The sequence below is a fragment of the Thermobia domestica genome, chromosome 9 (assembly GCF_964235325.1).
Source record: "Thermobia domestica chromosome 9, izTheDome1.hap1.1, whole genome shotgun sequence".
Classification (NCBI taxonomy): Eukaryota; Metazoa; Arthropoda; class Insecta; order Zygentoma; family Lepismatidae; genus Thermobia; species Thermobia domestica.
In genome coordinates this window covers 174,980,563-174,998,710 of record NC_137462.1, presented here as the reverse complement: position 1 = coordinate 174,998,710, position 18,148 = coordinate 174,980,563, and the positions used below count along the sequence as shown (strand labels likewise).

The following is an 18,148-nucleotide window of genomic DNA, read 5'->3' as shown; positions in this document are numbered from 1 at the left end:
CCGGGCGCCGAAGTAAAAGGCCGCACAATTTGGAAGGAAAAAAGAAAAGGAAATTAAAAAAAGAGGAAAATTTTACTAATGTGAGGAAAATGCATGTGCCCATGTATAAAATGGAAGGAAAAAAATAATAAGAAGTACTCAAAATCAAGGAAATCAAAGTTTATTTTTTAATTTTTTTTTACGCTTCGCGGCTGATGTCGACCTCGCTCATATGTACGGAGGCGCCGTCGTATACTGTCGTCCTGGGTGCTGATTTTCCACGGAACGGCACTGCGTGACATAAGTTCTATATAGAGCAGGGTGTGAAAAAAACATTAAAACAAGTGAATTTCGTTTCACAGTGTGAAACTATGGTAGACTAGTAAACAATGGCAATACTCAAACTTTAAGCATTCCATCTGTAAGTACTGGCTGCAAAAGATTAATAAGATTAAAGATAGAATCTGTTCCTCAAACGTAAATCTATATCAGAATGCCAGTGCTCGCTATTCCTAACTATATTTGTTCTACGGTGATAAAGGTTGAAACCGGAAATCGTTGATTTCAACTACTTTTGCTCTGAATAGATAGTTCAAAAAGCAGATAGAACCTGCTGTTGGGAAGCTGAATCGTTTGCAAAAAATTACATATCGATATCTTAACATTTTTGTTCCACACAATTTAGTATTCATACCAGAAGAACTACTAAATTATAACCTCTTCCGGTGTTGTGGGTTGGACGATGTCCTCTTGACACCTTGAAACGATTCAGGAAACTACTTGTCACTAATACCATTTGTATTCTTTGGGGATGTGTGTTGGAACTGGAAATGGTTAATTTAAACCACTTCTGATTTGAACAGAGGGTTGATGGAGAAGGCTGAAACTATTCTTGGACAGCTTAATCAACTGCAAAAAACCGCATCTCGATATCTTTTACCGCTTCTTGCTCTATGGAAACAAATGAAATCTTTGAGTTCTATGTCCCACGCTTACGCCGGCTAGGCTAAAGATGATCATGATGACGAGAAATAAATGAAATGGTGGAATGAAGAAAGTGGGGGGAAACAAGAGAACCCGAGGAAACCCACGCACACGGTGTTTGTCCACTCTATGGAAACAAGTATTAAAACCAGAAGTAGTAGTAAATTTCAACCACTTGTGGTTTTGGTAGCGTGTTGCGGGTTCCGATAGTATATTCTCTTGAGAGCCTGAATCGTTTCCAGAAAACAACTTATCGCTTTCTAATATCATCTTGTCCTATAGAGATAAATGTTGTAAGCGGAAATGGTATATTTTAATCACTTCCAGTTAACTTCCTAAAGAATAGAGCGTTAACAAGGAAGATGAGACCTATTCTTTAGACCAGCGTTTCCCAACCGGTGTGCCGCGAGGAAATCGAAATAAAATTATTAATTCTATAACAACCAAATTGCAAGACAGGAAAAAAAAATATATTTGTATTTTACATTACTTTTAATTTCTGCCATGGAAAAAATTACTGTAATTGCAATATATTATTGTACATACATTACCGTGTAGCAAACAGTATTTCGGCTCGTACACATTTTCATGATTAGCTGCTATGTTACGCTAAGTTCATACTAACACCGAGAAATGGAAGCATTTGTACGGTACGCGTCAAGTGAACGTACGTAGAACACTCACTAGCACGTGAATGACAGAACAACACCTTGTTCAAAAGCTGTGGTTTGACTTCAACGCATTGCATCCTGTGTGATTGCAATGATGTGGACTGGGTTTGTGGTTAAAAAAGCAAAGTTAAAAGTACAAGAGATTTGCTTGTTCTTTCGTTATTTAGTGATCTTCGTTCTTAGTGAAAGGTTGGATACAGTTTTCGAAAAAGAAAGAGTATTTTTTAAAATCTGGGTCTTATATTTCATTGCAATTGTTTTCTATTATAAAATTAGAATGAAAAATAAGCATAATGATTTACCACGGGGGAAAACCAGTGTTCGAGCTTTCTTCTCTGTGAGAAGATAAGTAATAACAGGAAAAAAATACCATGGTATTTTATATCTACAAATAATAATAATAATAATAATAATAATAATAATAATAATAATAATAATAATAATAATATCTATGAGTGTGCCGCGAGAATTTAAGTTGACCCGTAGTGTGCCGCAAGTAGAAAAGGGTAGGAAAACGCTGCTTTAGACGCTGAACCAACTGCGAAAAACCGCATCTCTATCTCTCTTACCGTTTCTAATTTATAAAAATCAGCACTGAAACCAGAAGTAGTAGCAAATTTCCTTCCCCATTTCCGGTTTGGGTAGTGTCCAGGATAGTCATGGCATGGAGACGCTAAAGTTTTGCAAAAAGCCGCTTCTCGAAAGGATCTGCAATGTTAGCAGTTCAACGTAGGTTTAATCGCCAATGGCATAAAATCATGGGTTCCACTCGCTGTGAGAATATATGTTTAGACTACATTGAACAACAGCTCCATGCTCCATACTATAACTGCTCGCAGCGAACTTTCTGCGCATGTACGTCCACTTTTTGATTCCTGGTAGGAATAATACTTGCGGATACAAATCCGAGTAGCAGACCGGAATTCACATTCAACAGCAGTTTATTTATTTTATCTTACACTGAAAGGAGAAATTAAACGCCAACCCGAGCAATCAATAAGTAAACTGCGTTTGACGCAGTTTCCGTGGCGATTATTTTTAAAAAGTATAAACATTCAGAATATTTAAGAACTTAAAATGAAAAGCTTATTTCAGCAGGGGGTCGGGTCAAACTCTAGACATTACACCTATCACCTCATCACATCACTTGTGGAACTGAGACACAAAATGGTACAATAGTGATAAGAATAACACACCACGAGATTTAAGCAGCTGTTAGTTGTTCCTTTAGATATTTTTCCTAAGATGAAATTTAAAATAATGACCTGTCTACTGTTGTGACCCGAGGTGTTTTTGGTATCGTTTGATTTGGTTAATTGGTTGGAATTTAGCGTACATTTTCAGCGCCAAGTGCACATGACATGTGGACTTATCTTCTGAATGTGAACCACCGTAATGCGTTCAAATTATAAGTCGTCCCACCCGGAACCCAATTCACCAAAGACGCACGCCCAATCCACTAGACCAGTGATGTCTTGAATAAGTTTATTACTATTATTTTAGCATCTCACCATTATACCCCAAGGCTAAGGGAGACGGTGATAATGAGAATGAACAAAATAGTGGGGAGAAGAAAATGCAGGAAAAAGACAGAACTCAGTGAAAACGCACGCACTCCTTATAAAGCTCTAGGAACACAAATGTGCCTGCTACATATTATCTAGACTTGTTATTCCTTTATAAAACAAAATACAAAAAATACATGCATGTAATATTCAAATACGTTAAACAACAAAAATTCAATATGTTAAAATATATATTTCAATCGGGTCTGAAAGTTCATTCTTTTACATTATTAGCTTTCAAAGAATAACAAAGTTGAATTTAAATAAATTTTCCATTTATAAGTTTCATACAATATCTTGTAAGACAAGTAAATTATTTAAATAAAAGGTATGGGCAACCGAACTAAACTTTCTCGCTCTAATACTTTGACCTAAATCATATTACAGTATATTGCTGTTAACGAAACATTCTCTTGTAAAATACGAACAAAATTATACGGAGAGCCCGGAAATCTTCGTCCGTAGAAAACTCGTCCCAAGAGTAAATTACCTTTATGGATATTTATGTAAGGAATTATTAGTGAAATACGAAGAAAAAAAAAATTGACCCGAGTTGTTTTTGAGGACACTTATCCCCAAGAATAAAACAATAAACTACTCCTCGCATATTTTCCATAATAAATGAGTTGTATTATATTTTCAGGTTATATATTTTTTTATGAAATATAAACAAAACCGTCTGAATTGTTCTTAAAAAAATAGTTCAAATACTCATTTGTAAGAATAAACCACCTTCATAATTTATCTCAGAGGAGTAACTTATACCACAGTGTAGAATTGTTAATGAAATATTAATAGAGAAAATGTATATATTAAAAAGTCACATGAATCCTTTTTGAAAAAGCATGTCCGAATCTTACCCCTGAGAATAAACCAGCTCTCGTATGTATTTTCTTGAAAAATATGTCATACTATATTGCGGTTATTAATAAAATATGAATAAAACTGCCTGAGTTGTTTCTGACAAAATCCTACGAAAAATACTCACTCACAAGAATAAATCATCCTTGGTAGACTTTTCTCACTTTTCTCAAGTAAATTCTTATAACATACTATAGACTTGTTCATAAAATATAAATAAAATCGTTAGAGCTGTTTTCACGAAAACTGTATTTATTATTTTCAGCCTTCAGTAACTACTCTTAATTTTGGGAATAGGAAGAAATTCAGAAAAGCCCCCTGGAGAATCCGTAAGTACGAAATTCAGTGTGGATACGTAAAATGGTACAGCCTTTAGGCGAGTAAACACATCTATATCAGGACGAATGGACGGACATACTGTACATCCAGAAATCACTTTCTCAGCTTGTGCAGGTCACGAAACGTGTAAATCTGGTGAAATCTCTAATTCAATTTTTATTATTATTATTATTGTCACAATACTACTTTCTTCTTTCACACTGTCGCTCAAAAATAAAAATATAACTTAGAGCAATCAAACCTAGAAAGGACTTAAATTTGTTGGTTCCTAATGTGAACAATTCCTTTGTTACGAAACAGGTGTTTCTTGGTGTAGATTGTCATTATGAAATGCATACTTTTTTCTTGACGTCCTATCAACTCTTAACCTCCTTTCTTTACTTACAGATTTTGGTAGGTCGCTGCATTTGAACTACCGTTCTCGGATTTTAGCATTTTCGTATCACATAATTTATTTTATCACTTAGTAATACTTTCTCCTGGTTCATGTAGAAGGACCGCGAGTTAAGGGGATCTGGTACCTCTTCGCTTAGGTTTCTAACTCTCCATTTGATAACATGTAAAATTTAATATGGTAATTTCTAACGAAGTATTGCAGGTAATGACTTGAAATTTTTAATACAAATACACAAGAACCATATAAATCCAACCACGGTTCCCAATTTACGCTACATGCGTTAGATTAATTGTAATATATTCTTTAGTAAGTTTGGCAACTATGCTGTATATAGTATATGGATAGATCTTTTTGAAGGAATTGAGAGTCCTCGGAACCTCTAGCCCTACTAGTCTTCGCGACATGTGGTAGTGATTTATGAGCGCTTCAGGCTAAAAACCAATGTCGCCTCTGATCCTTTCTTTCTAATTTTCTTTCTTTTTTCCTTTTATTCAAAAACTTGTTTTGGGTAGCTTTGCCCTTTTGTCGTCTATCTATAGAAATAGCAGTCATACTCCCTGGAGTTGTTGGAACAGTCACTTCCTCTCCGTCGTGAACCTCAGTGTTAGATTCGACAAACAAAAATAAACTCGAAGACAGTAAATGTAAAAAGACAACAACAGCAGTAGTTTGTATTAAAAATTTGGAACGAACAAAAATATTGTATCTAAATAACGTATTTGTTTTAAATGTACTTTAACATAATAAGAAGTTCTATATTGTTCTCGTATAAGATGCTATAAATGCTCTACTTTGTAATAAAACTAAAAGTAATGTCTTTGAAAGACGGTATTAGACTTGACAAAAATTGGTTTTGTAGGGCCAATGTAATAATTTCATAATACAATATTTTTATTCAATTTTCAGGCATTAGTGTATTGGTAATATACAAAGTGTACAGTACATGTAATCAGTGTACAATATTAAGATATTTTATTGATAATTGCTTTTTGGATGAGTTAACTTCAAGCATATAATCATTCTATTCTTTTTTTAATGTAATTAATATAAATGTGTACACAGAGTATAAATGTTGTTTGACAATAGTAAGGTATTTTGTTGGGAAAAAAGTTTTTTGTAGGATCGTTTTAATTTCAGATATATAGTTTCGTCTTCATAAAGTAATTAATATAAATGTATCAACAGTATAAATGTCGTTAGTATTAGAAATGTAGTGAAATATTTCGTTGATAATTGTAGAATCATTTGAATTTTAACCTTATAGTCATTCAATGGAGTTTCGTAGTCTAATGGTTAGAGCGTTCGACTCCTGATCGCCTGGTTCTAGGTTCGATTCCCTGCTAGAATACTCAAATTATTGGCGTCTGCCCATCGTCGTGAGGCAAGCTGGGTAGCCATGTGATTAAAAGACATGACAGTCTATATAATTAATATAAATATATACACAGTACAAATGTTGTTTGACAGTAGTGAGGTATTTCGTTGATAATTTATTTTTGTAAGACGTATGCTATTTTTATAATGGTAGAATGTGCGTATAATATTTATAAAATGTAGACCTATACATTTCTTTGTATAGACTTTTATAATGTATAATGGATTTTTATAATCAAGAGCGAAAGTTTAAAACCTTAGAATGGGCGAATCTTGCCACAAAAGCAAGATGTATCCGTAGAAAGATTAATAATAATAATAATAAGGGAAGGAATGAATACGTACTAAAGGAAGCTAGTAAAGGACGACAGATCATGAAGATAATAGGAAAGAGAAGAAAGAGCATGCTTACCTATCTTATTCGACACTCAGATCGGACACCGTGTTGATAGAGGAAAAGGCAGGAAAAAAAAAACAGGAAGTGGAAGACCAAGGATAGAAAAATCTATAAGTTTTACGTCCCACAGTTATGCCTGGTAGGTTAAAGGAGCTAGTGATGTTGAGAAATGAAGGAAATGGTGGAATGCAAAAAGTGGAAGGAAACGGGAGAACCCCGAGGAAAACCCCACATATGGTGTTTGTCCTTTACAAAGTTCACTTGGTGGGAGCTGAGATCGAAATAAGAACGCCATGCATTACAGCTGAACGCTCTACCACTGAGCCACCGCGGCCCGACCAAGGATAGATGCAGTAACGAAGAAGAGACCTTATCAAATTATAAAACAGCTCTCCCAGGGGAGAGAAAAGTTTTAAAATTTCCTTCTTGCCCATCAACCTATGATTGAAGTGAGGAAGATTATTATTATTATTATTTTATAGAGAATGTACTTCTGGGTTTCCTCCTAAAAAATACACACACTATTTCCAACTATGGTTATTTTACTTTTTACAAATTTGTCTAATTCAATATTGGTTTAAATAGTAGTTTTCAAGCTACGAGTTCTTTGACTAACTGAATAGTGCACGCCCCTTCTGGCTCACTCGCCACTATTTAACATTAAATTTCAGATGTCTCGATATATTTGCATAAGTTTATTATTTCTAAAATAAACTTTACGTACAAGGTCTATTCAAATTGATATAAAGTTTTTCTGACATGTGTATATTACGCATATCTTTCTTAATTTGCATTACTCACATTACCCCAGAGAACGAACAAATTTTAGAGTTCTGGTTTGAACTTGTCTTACAATAATAAGCAAATATACGAGGAACAAATTTATCATTACTGACGATGCGGAGGAGAGGAGATTTTCTGGACTAGGAAGGAATGTGTGCGGGTGCAGAGCAGATGTCTGCACGGGCCGAAATTTTCAGCCCGGGCCCGGCCCGTGAATTTACAATGTGAGGCCCAACCCCAGTCCGAAATATGTCTTAGTATTTAGGCCCGAGCCCGGACTGAGCTCTGTGATAATCAAATGAGCCCGAAATAAGTCCGAATTACAGAAACTTAATTATTAATGCAAAACTGTATTTTTATTTACGGCAATTCGAGGTTTGATTTTGCAGTTGTGTTTTAAGTCCTCCAGAAAGAAAGGTGTAATTTGTATCGTTTTACACAGTATTTACAAAGTTAGGCCAGAAAAAGTCCGAGAAATATGGTTGTATATTTAAAAAATTCACAGCCCGAACCCAGGGGCGTCATATATTTTATCAATAGAATAGTAGTAAGTCAGTGTAAAACGCGAAATGTTACATATATCAAGGGACCTAGCCCCCCCCCCCCAAGTCAAATCTGAAATGACGCTACTGCCCGAACCCCTCCCGGGCCCGAAGTGATGCATGCTTTGTAGGCCCGAGCACGTGCAGACCTCTAGTGCAGAGGCGTTTCAAGTGGTGGGCGACTGCCCATGGCCTTGCATCTTTAGGGACCTCGCAAAGACCAACGAGCCTAAAACGATTTGGCACTCACTTTTGTCGATGCAACAATAGAAACAAATATGAATTCGGACTTATTTACAGAAAAACAATACATAAGGCTTGAAACTAACTTTTCATCTATTCGTATATATTAGATCGCTAGCATACGCGACAGGCGGCGAGTTTATTTTAAGATTGCAATAATGAATGTGTATAAGTCTTTATCGTTGAGATGAATTGTTTTCGATAAATTTTATTATAATTAGCAATTTTTAAAAAGGGGAACAGGAAGGACTCGTAAACCTTATTCGCCTTCTGTGCAGATGGTATGGTCAAAATCAATACTGGATAGTGAAAGTGTAAGTGTAAAGGCTAATATGGAACAGAGAAACAAAAGAGAACTTCTTCAGAAGGGAATTGGGGGAGGGGGAGGATAGTACAACACTGTAACACTTGAAATGCGTCTTGATCTGTATACTTCAACAAACTTTTCTTATTAGATTACGCAATTTCTAGTTTCTTACTCCGATTATTCAAAGTATTCAAATGTTCTTGGAGGGAGTGACCACCCCTCAATTTAATCCGTCCGTGGTGTCATTCAGTTTTACTTTTTGCTACTAATTCAAAATGCTTTCCGAAACAAGTTGTCTTCTTGTAACTGCAGGGGGTGGAAGAAACAAACAAACCGTGAAAGGAAGAAAGAAGTGGTTTTGGGCTCTTACAGTCCAGACCATTCTAACCACTGAGAAGTGAGAATCACAACGTGATTTTTCTGGTAAGAGCGTCCTTTTAAAAGCAGCTAACAAGCAAACAGATGGTCAGCCCTCTCCCCTCTGTAGCATACTTTTTATTCTCTGTTGCCAAACTTACTGAAGAATATATTACAATTAATCTAACGCATGTAACGTAAATTGGAGACCGTGGTTGGATTTATATGGGTCTTGCGTATTTGTATTAAAAATTTCAAGTCATTACCTGCAATACTTTGTTAGAAATTATCATATTAAATTTTACATGTTATCAAATGGAGAGTTAGAAACCTAAGCGAAGAGGTACCAGATCCCCATAAGAATGAAAATCGCAATTTCCTAAAGCTATTTTTAAAGGTTTACTCCATACATACGTAAGTTCATGTTATGATACTATTCTTGCGATACTACAGGGATCGTAACAGAAAAGGAATGTTAAAGAATTCATGAATGTCAAAACGTTAACTTCGAATGATCCCAAGGTTGGAAATTATCTTTTGCATTCACACAGAAACATGCACAGCATTAAGTTTCGCAATATGAAAAGAAAATACTATGTATAGATAAATCAGTCTGAGATAATTACACAAATGAAGGCAGCTGCTAAGTTAAACATGTATTCAATTGTGGACTTTAGTTTAACATTGGTCTACCACAGAAAAAAAAAAAAAAAAAACGAACGAACGAACGAACGAACGACAAGCAAAAGTGCAAAATCTTCTATTTCTTTCTATCGGCACCAGGAGGAGCCGTCGTTGTGCGCAAAGTGAAGTAAATATATATATATATATATAAGCTACTGAAATCTAAGAAAGAGTGCTTTTAAAAGAATTGTTTGTCTTTCAGTCGCCGGATACTATTAATTTAAAAAGCGTAAGGCTTATTTTTAACTTAATGCACTATTAATGCGTAAGCGTCATTATTCTTGCATTTTGAAAGCTCAAATTTCTCTTACTAGCTTACAAGGTAGAGTTGTTATTAAATTTAACTTAAAATAGTTTCTTTAGGAGGGGAGGGGTCTAATTTAAAAATCGAGTAGAGATTTGCGCTTAGATTAACGTCTCACGAGTATGCAGCGAGGCTACAGAAGCCTGTGACTGTGATAATGAGATGCACGATAATGGTGAAATGAAGAACGTGGGAAGGAACGAGAGAACTTCAAGAACACCCACACTCACGGTGTTTATCCACCACAAGGTCCAGGAACTACACGCGCCAGAGACAGAAGTAACAAACAAATTATTCTATTTCTTTTAATGAAGATTCATAACTTTAAAGGTTCTTCTCATCGTGTTTGTATGTTTAATGTCAATAATATTACAGTCACTTGTAGAAGGTTTTACAGAAAATAAATTAAAGACGTCTTTATCTGTTTTCGTGAAACAATCATTTTAAGAGACTAGCTTTAAAAAAAGGAAAGAAAAGTAACTTAATTCTGGTTTATTTTTTTCTTAGTACATTCTGAGTGGTTTTTCCTTTATTCCTTTTTCCAATCCTTTTAAAACAAAAACCAGTTTCTTCTCAGCCTCCTATGCAAAAGACAAGTCGGATATATTACATGTCATATCAGAAAAAAGCGGAAAGCTTTCTTGCTTTTGCCAAGTTGATATCGATGTTTCTCTTAAATTTCTTTCTAGTCTTGGCTCCAAGGAAGAAAACCGGACAAAGGAATTGTTTTGATGACACACGGAAACAATTAACAAATCACGTAAAGCAGACGGTTAACCATTGTAGTCTATTTGTAATTATGGTATTTCCTCTACTTTCATCGCTTTTTAAATCGTTCTAGATTAAAAATATAAAACATCAAATCTGCTACTTAAATTTATCGTTATTTTCCGTGTTGGAGCTATTATGTTTATCTACAACGAGATTTACATATGCATACTGCAACATTATCGTTCAATTTATATCACTGACAGTCGCAAAAATGAAGGGAAATAATCCTCACCTAAGAAAATTCGAAAAAATTTTGGGTAATTTTTCCGGACTTAGTCTCTTGAACGCAGCCTAGGTTTTTATGAACAGAAGTGAACGTAATGTATCATAACCGAACTAAGTAATCCATGGCCTATGGAACCCTGAGGTTTAATGCCGCATTCACAAAAACTCCGCACCGACTACTACCCTTAGCCAACTGGATCCAATTTCTATTTGTATTCCTATTTCTACGAGATCCATCTTAATATTGTCCTCCCACCTGTGCCTACGTCTTCCTAATGGTCGTTTTCAAATTGGCCTTCCTTGACTTGAAAGCGTTGAGCCTCCTAGATTTATAAATCATGTATACGTATAAATCATGTAGTCCCTTCTTATAAAGTTTCTGCCAATTCCCGTTCCTCTTGAGTCCGAATAATCTTCTCAGGATCTTTTTCTCTGATACTTTCATTCTACGTTCTTCCCACAAAGTGTCCATTTTTCGCCACCATACAGAACCTAACTTAGTGTTCACCTCTGGTGCATGGGGTCCCAGGTTCAAACCTTGCTCCTGCCAAGTGAACTTTGTGTTGGACACACACCGCGTGCGTGGGTTTCCTTGGGGTTTTCCCGTTTCCTCCCACTTACTTTATTCCACCATTACATTCATTCCTCCTCATCACCGTGCCCTTTAGCCTAGCCGGCATAAGGTGGGACGTAAAAAATTCCATATTTTTCATTTCATTTCAGAACCTAACATATATCAACTCAACTAACTGAATTGTACTATCTACTACTCAAATTTATGTTACTATTACAGCATATACGGAAGTAGATTTATTCCATCACTCAGATAAAGAACACCCTATTTCATGCAGCTGAAGTTTAGATACACTACTCAAAAAAATTACTGAAAAATAATAAGCCTTAACTAATTTCCGTTTTATTCTCCCCCAAAAGATTTGCACTGGGCGACATGACAATACCACACTTAGCATAGATGAAGTTCTAGGGATCACCGGAAGCAATTATCGATAATTCACACTTAATTCACGATTTGGGCATAAATAGAGCGTCCGGATATATGCCTTAAAATACAATAGTGCAAAATAAACACATCCACCTGTACTAGATTCCCAGTAAAATGCACGAATGCTCTCTAAAGAAGTCAGATCAAGATGGTGGACTTGTATGAGGGTGAGATCGAATGAGGGAGACGTGCCCAACGCGGTGGGTATCAGGTTATGCCCAAGTGGGCCCAGCCCAGCCGGTGTTTTTTTCGGGTTGGACCCACCTGAAAATAACCACTTTAAAACCAATATGGGTTTTTGAGCTTTTTGTTAGTGTATTATTGGTACAACTAAGGTGATCACATTGAAAGTGATTTTTATCAGATTTTAGACTTTCCTTGGGAGAATCAGGTGCTTTTATGTTAAGGTATACAACAACATTCAACATGAGACCTTTATAAAGTTGTGAATGCACTGAATGAATAAATAAATAAAAGCTTAGCCTGAGATAGTTATAGAACAAATTAATGTATGGATTATGCTTATAGCCTATTCGAAGTAAAATATGCAGTTTTGTACTTTAGAAAATACTTTTCGCAAATAGTGTTCTCGTGGTCTCGGCGACACCGTGGGACGTTATCATTCATACGTTTGACGGCTTTAAGGCCATAGGTGCCGGTACTAATAGAAAATATATAAATACATTAGTAAAACTGTTAGTATTATTTCTTACGTTTGATGTAAAACTCAAGTATTCTTCAGTAAAATTTGGTTTTCCAACAACAATAGTTTAGTTCAGTCATTTGTTGCTACTTTCCAAATAAGCATTCTGTAGAGTCAACGCAAGCAATAGCGTAAATATTCTTTTCAAATTTAAGAAGCTTAACGCTTGGAGCTCCGAAGACTATATATTTTCTAGTGCTGAATTCAAATTTCAGTACTAGTGGAAGTTTCGATGTTCAGTAAAGAAACCTGTATTTTCGAAAAAAATCTGCCTGGTGGAAGAAGCGCTCGGGAAATTCCCGCAATTGAACGCAGAAGCATCGGAAATGAATACTTCAACAATAAAACTATTTGTTTTACGATGGAAGATATTTAATTTCATTTAAGACATTTTGGAACAATTACTTTATAAAATATGAATTATATCTTTGTTAATTGTTTTAAATTATTTTCAGGTAAGAATCGCCTTGCAACAAGTGCTCGACAAATTCCCGTAATTGAACGCACAAATTATCGGAAGTGAGCTTCAACAGTAAAGCCATTTATTTTACGCTGGAACACGTTTATTTCATATAAGACATTTTGAAATATTTATTTATTATATACACCATGAATTGTATCTTTGTTTTAAATTAATAGACCCCTTTTGGTATTCATATTTGGGGAACGTCAGTCAGACTTCTGGATGACTTGATCTACATTTGTTCGTTTGTCTGCCAAGCTCCTTCATGGCTAAGCGGTTAGCGTACGCATCTTCGGCGTGGGCAACTCGGGTTCGATTCCCGGCGGGAGCTCATGTGGTTCGGATTACACGTTATTCAGTAGGTCCCGTCTCATATAGCCTCGCTGCTGAAAGGGACGTTAAACACAAAATCAACTCAACTCGTTTGTCTGCCTCTGCTACACACACTACAGGGTGCAACTATCGGTCTTTTAAGTTAAAATTTTCAGAGTACAAGCACGAGACATTCTAAATTTCTGTATAGATTATGGCGGCATACCAACGTAAATTTCAAAATGGCTGCATTTTTTCAAATTAGCAAGTATCCACGCTACAAAGCGCAATTTTCAGTCTTTTAAGTTGAAATTTTGACGGTGGAAGTACGAGATATGCTAAATTTACTGTATAGATTTTCTCGGCGATCCAATCTAAAATTTCAAAATGGCGGCCACTTTTCCAAGACAGCAGTGAATAGAAAATTGTTTCATGTTGTTGTAACAATGACAATTTTGAAATATAAATCATATTTTAACACCTTTGCTTCAAAGACATTGAAATATTTCGGAAAAACGCGGTTAAACCCGAAAAACCCATATGCGCCCAGGTGGGTTGGGCTTTTTCAAAAAAAGCCCGGGTTTTCTCACACCCTGCTGGGTATGCGCATAAGCAAACGTAGTGAAAACACGTGGATTTTGCGGTGATACGAATTCTATAGCCATTGGAATGTTTTTTTACCGCAAGACTTAGCTTTCACTGATACATTCCCTTTTGCTCCCCCGATCGAAGAAACATAAAGCAATTTTCAACGTTATTTTCCTAATTACTTAATGTTATGTTAATATACTTTACTGATAATGGGTTAAGTTCCAAAATCGGTAGTCCGTTCCTAAGAAAATTCTGAAAATTACCGGGAATCAAACGGATAATTTGCTCGTTTCTGTGCTTCATAATATATAAGCAGAGTCAAAGTTGTGGTTACTTATTTATTTTTCTTTTATATATATATATAAGGAACAAGGACAAACAAGGAACTATTTGGCAAGCAGATGGAACTACTCGGCGCAAGGTAATTGCAATGTTAAATTGTGGGAAACTAACAAGTATTTGTATTTTGAAGGTTTGCAGGTGCACAGAGACGTTGGCTTCGTTGTGAGCTAACAGTAATATAATTGTGAAACAATACGGTGATAATGAAGAAAATGTTTCGAAACTGTGTTAAAGTCAGGGCTAACAACAAATTACAGGAAGCGTCGTGAGCAAGTAACTGCAATGAAACGTGAAGAAAGTCATACTTTTCAATGTAACGGCATGTCACATATGGATAAGAGTGCACTTTGAGCAGAACAAGTAATAGAATCAGAAGTACAGGAAGAGAATCACTGTTATTTGTACATAATAGGTTAAGCTAAGTTAGGTATAGGTTTCTATGAATGTTCTGCTCAAAGTGTACTTTTGCCGTCACATGGTGAAAGGTACTACTGATGGAAGACAGCAACGAAGTGACCATTTTCGAGCAGGCTTATTTATCTCTGTCCTAACCTAACCTTAAGCTTTTTATCGAAAACATGAACAACTTCGAAATAAATTCCCTTACAAACATTTCCGGTTTATCTCCCTACTTCAATTGTAATTGTTATACCCATTTTTAAAATAATTTTCATGCTTTTTTATTCTTCATTAAATAAGTATGCATCTATTGTGTAATATTTTACAGAAGTAGTACCATTCTACTTTTCAGCGGATCAGACTCTGGACGTACCGTGTACAATAAAAATTATTGTGCAAAAAATACAACCAACTTGTGCTACGTTTCCACTACAAAGAACGAATCAAACCAGCTCGTTGGAATGGAGCACCAAAGGGCGACAGCTTATTATATGATAGTAGTATCACTAATGTATCATACCTTCCTAGGTTAGTTACAAAGACAGTGGGTTTGAAACACTGACACGTCACGTCTATTGTCAGTTTGCCTAATATGCCCTGACTATGCGAGCCTTCATATAGTCTAGTCCAAGATTAACCTTCATTTTTCCCTGTGGTTATCGTAGAATAATGACCTTTATTTTCTCGTCTGATGCTAAATTTCGAGTAATTTTTCCAATTTCACCGTAAACTTTGTAATCTTGGGTGGGGTAATAGTATACATGAGAACTCCCTGATCTGCGTTTCTTCTGTGTTCTATCACTTCTACATGAAATACCATAAATTTTCTACGTATTGCAATAGTAAGAAGTATCCATGTGCACAAGACATGCGATATGCGTTAAATTCCCCCCCCCCCAAACACACATATAGTCATAGATAAAGTACAAGGGCACTACACATGCAGATATAAAGTATAGGTACGTTCTTTTTTATTTTCGTATCAGTCGATAAGTAAATAAAAGTCACTTTGTTACCCCCTTTGTAAGTTCGTACATACTCAATGAATAATCCCTAAAAGTTTGAGGGTCCTGTTCCTTCGGGAACTGATGCAGCTTCATGTATACTATATCCTTGGGTGGCTATCTACGGAGTTTTACCCCACAGTGGTAATGTTCGTTGTAAACATAAACCCACAGCTTTGGTACACTGTGGAGAAATAGTCCGCCAACAGAAAAGAATAACTAAGGAACATCTTTTATATACACTCAGCTATTTTAATCGATGTTAAGCAGTTTCAATGATTTTACACTAGTAGCACTATACTTGTAAACATGAACCGGACCTGTGGGATGGCATTTACAACTCCACTCCCAAAATCATTTAGGGCTCCAGAACGGAGTAGGCTATCTTGTTTTGTTTACATTGTGATAAAGGTAGAAAACAATGGGCCCTGTGGGACTTCTGAACTTCGCTCGCTCAGCTCGCTTTTAAAACTAGTAATACTGGAAATCCTATGTGGAAGATGGGAAGGTTCTAGAAAACAGCCCCCCCCCCCCATATAGGTTAGTACCTAGGTGGTTCCTTTCTATAGCAAAGTTTAATATTTAATTCAAATAGTATTGCCGAGCGAGCGTGAGCGAGTGAAGGCGGGTTAGAGCCCCGCAGGCCAAGTTGTTTTCGGTCTTTATTACAGCTAAAGGGGAAGTGGGACCTGTGTTCTAGAATCTTACCGTGCAAGATTGGGGGAGAAACTAAAAGATACCCGACCTGTGTTTCTTACTTTTTTTTTCTGCCACCAGCAAAAATTTCCTCCTTGTAAACATGTGTTTCCATGTAAAGTATTCCATTTATCTGTAAATTTTGGAAAATGTCGTGTGCCTAAACTTGACCAGAACCACTTTGGTGGTCAACTGTAATGTACTTAATGTTATTCTTACCCACATTCGCGGAAATTTCAAATATATTATTCAGTCAAAAATCATATAAACAATACGCAGTACTCACTAAACAAACCTGTTAATAACTTTATGCATCGAACATTGACTCATTAGCACTGTCTTGAATGATCCAGATACAATTTCTCAACTCAGGTTTTAAATATCAGTTATTGATCTCATAGTAAAAAACCATGGGTTGTACATGAAGTGTTAATGAAGAATGTGCGTTTTATACAATAAGGTTAAAACTGACAATATGCATACAACTGATAACATACTAACAGCAATCAAACAATCAAACACAATACCTTTCTCCTCTTATTCCACCATTAGCTGCCAGCTGGAGCTGGTGCTGCAACCGCTCCATCTGCACTATTCCCTAAACATGAAATTTGGACGCCATATTTCCGTCGTGACGTAATTTTACGTGTAATTGGTATAACAATACACTTTCTTTCTATATTTGCATCATTTTACTCCGCTCATTATAAATTTTGCAAATTCTCCGCTCCATATAATTCTTCGATGTTTAACAGGGGAAGAGTTTTAGCTGCGTCTGTCGGTACAACAAAATGCTAACAAATGTGAGGTAAAAGTAGTTTCGATAGGGACAGTCCCGAGGTCTCATTAAGAGTTTGCGTAAACTAAACGCAAATTAAGCATTTTAGTTTGCGATAATCGGTCTATCTTCATGGCGTTATCTGTGTAAAGACAAAATAGCCACTCTAACAATTATCAAAATAATTCTCAGTCGTTCGTGCTGAATCGTGCCGTTCAAATTCTCGTTTGCATGGGCGCCCGAAGAAAGTCAGGGGGACTTGGCCCTCTAGCTCACGAAAATGTAATAAATTTCATAAGATTGTCATAATAAAAATAAAATATATCAAACGTAATATACTTCTAGGGAGATGAGACCCTAGAAAATTTTCTTTGGGCACCCATGCTTGTTTGTGCCATCCCCTAGAATAAATAATAAATGAAATAAAGTTACGATGTTAGCTTAACAATTAAGTAAATATCACTAGTAATCAAAATATTTCCACATGTAGGCACTGTCACAAATCTCGGGGGGATGAGGGGGACATGTCTTCTCCAATCTTGGAACTGGAGTACTGTACCCCCAATAATCCGATTTGGAAAGTGCTTTTCGGGGAGAAGTGCGATGATTTGAGTCCCACTGCGACAAAAGAAAGTGAGATGAAATTGATTTCTCCTGGCTTTTCCATTTCACCTTAATGATGTAAAGGTTTGAAACTTCATTACATTAAATTTGTCATTAATTATTGTTAATCTATTTCCAACTATTTGTTTAATGTCTGTAACGATTCGTATCCTCATCATTTTGCACAAATAAGAGTATTGTTGCGTCATACATAATTGATTTTCTTTCTTCATATTTTTGGGGAAGTCATTATTTACATGTGAAACATTGTGAGTGCCTAAGTAGAAACATACCGTAAGACAGGGGTTACTTTGAGTAGTAGTCCCCGACGTATGGCGAACCGAGTCAGCAAAAATTTCTCGATTCTGATTGGCTGGGAGAGGTCACGTGACGTTAGGCCCCGCCCACGCGGGAAATTCAAATTTTCAGGTCACGTGGTATGACGTCATGAGTCACCCTGCGGGGAAATCC

General features: G+C 36.1%; 1 protein-coding gene across 4 annotated transcripts in view; it reads right to left on the bottom strand.

The window, feature by feature from the left end:
- Positions 1-17,122, bottom strand: part of LOC145695224 (uncharacterized) — a 79,686-nt gene extending 62,564 nt beyond the window's left edge. The window contains exon 1 of one of the 4 annotated variants that reach the window (XM_081772220.1): positions 16,824-17,122. The gene's annotated coding sequence lies outside the window, so the exon portion shown is untranslated. The other 3 variants (XM_081772217.1, XM_081772219.1, XM_081772218.1) reach the window with 3 other exon arrangements.
- Between the last annotated feature and the right edge of the window lie 1,026 nt (positions 17,123-18,148).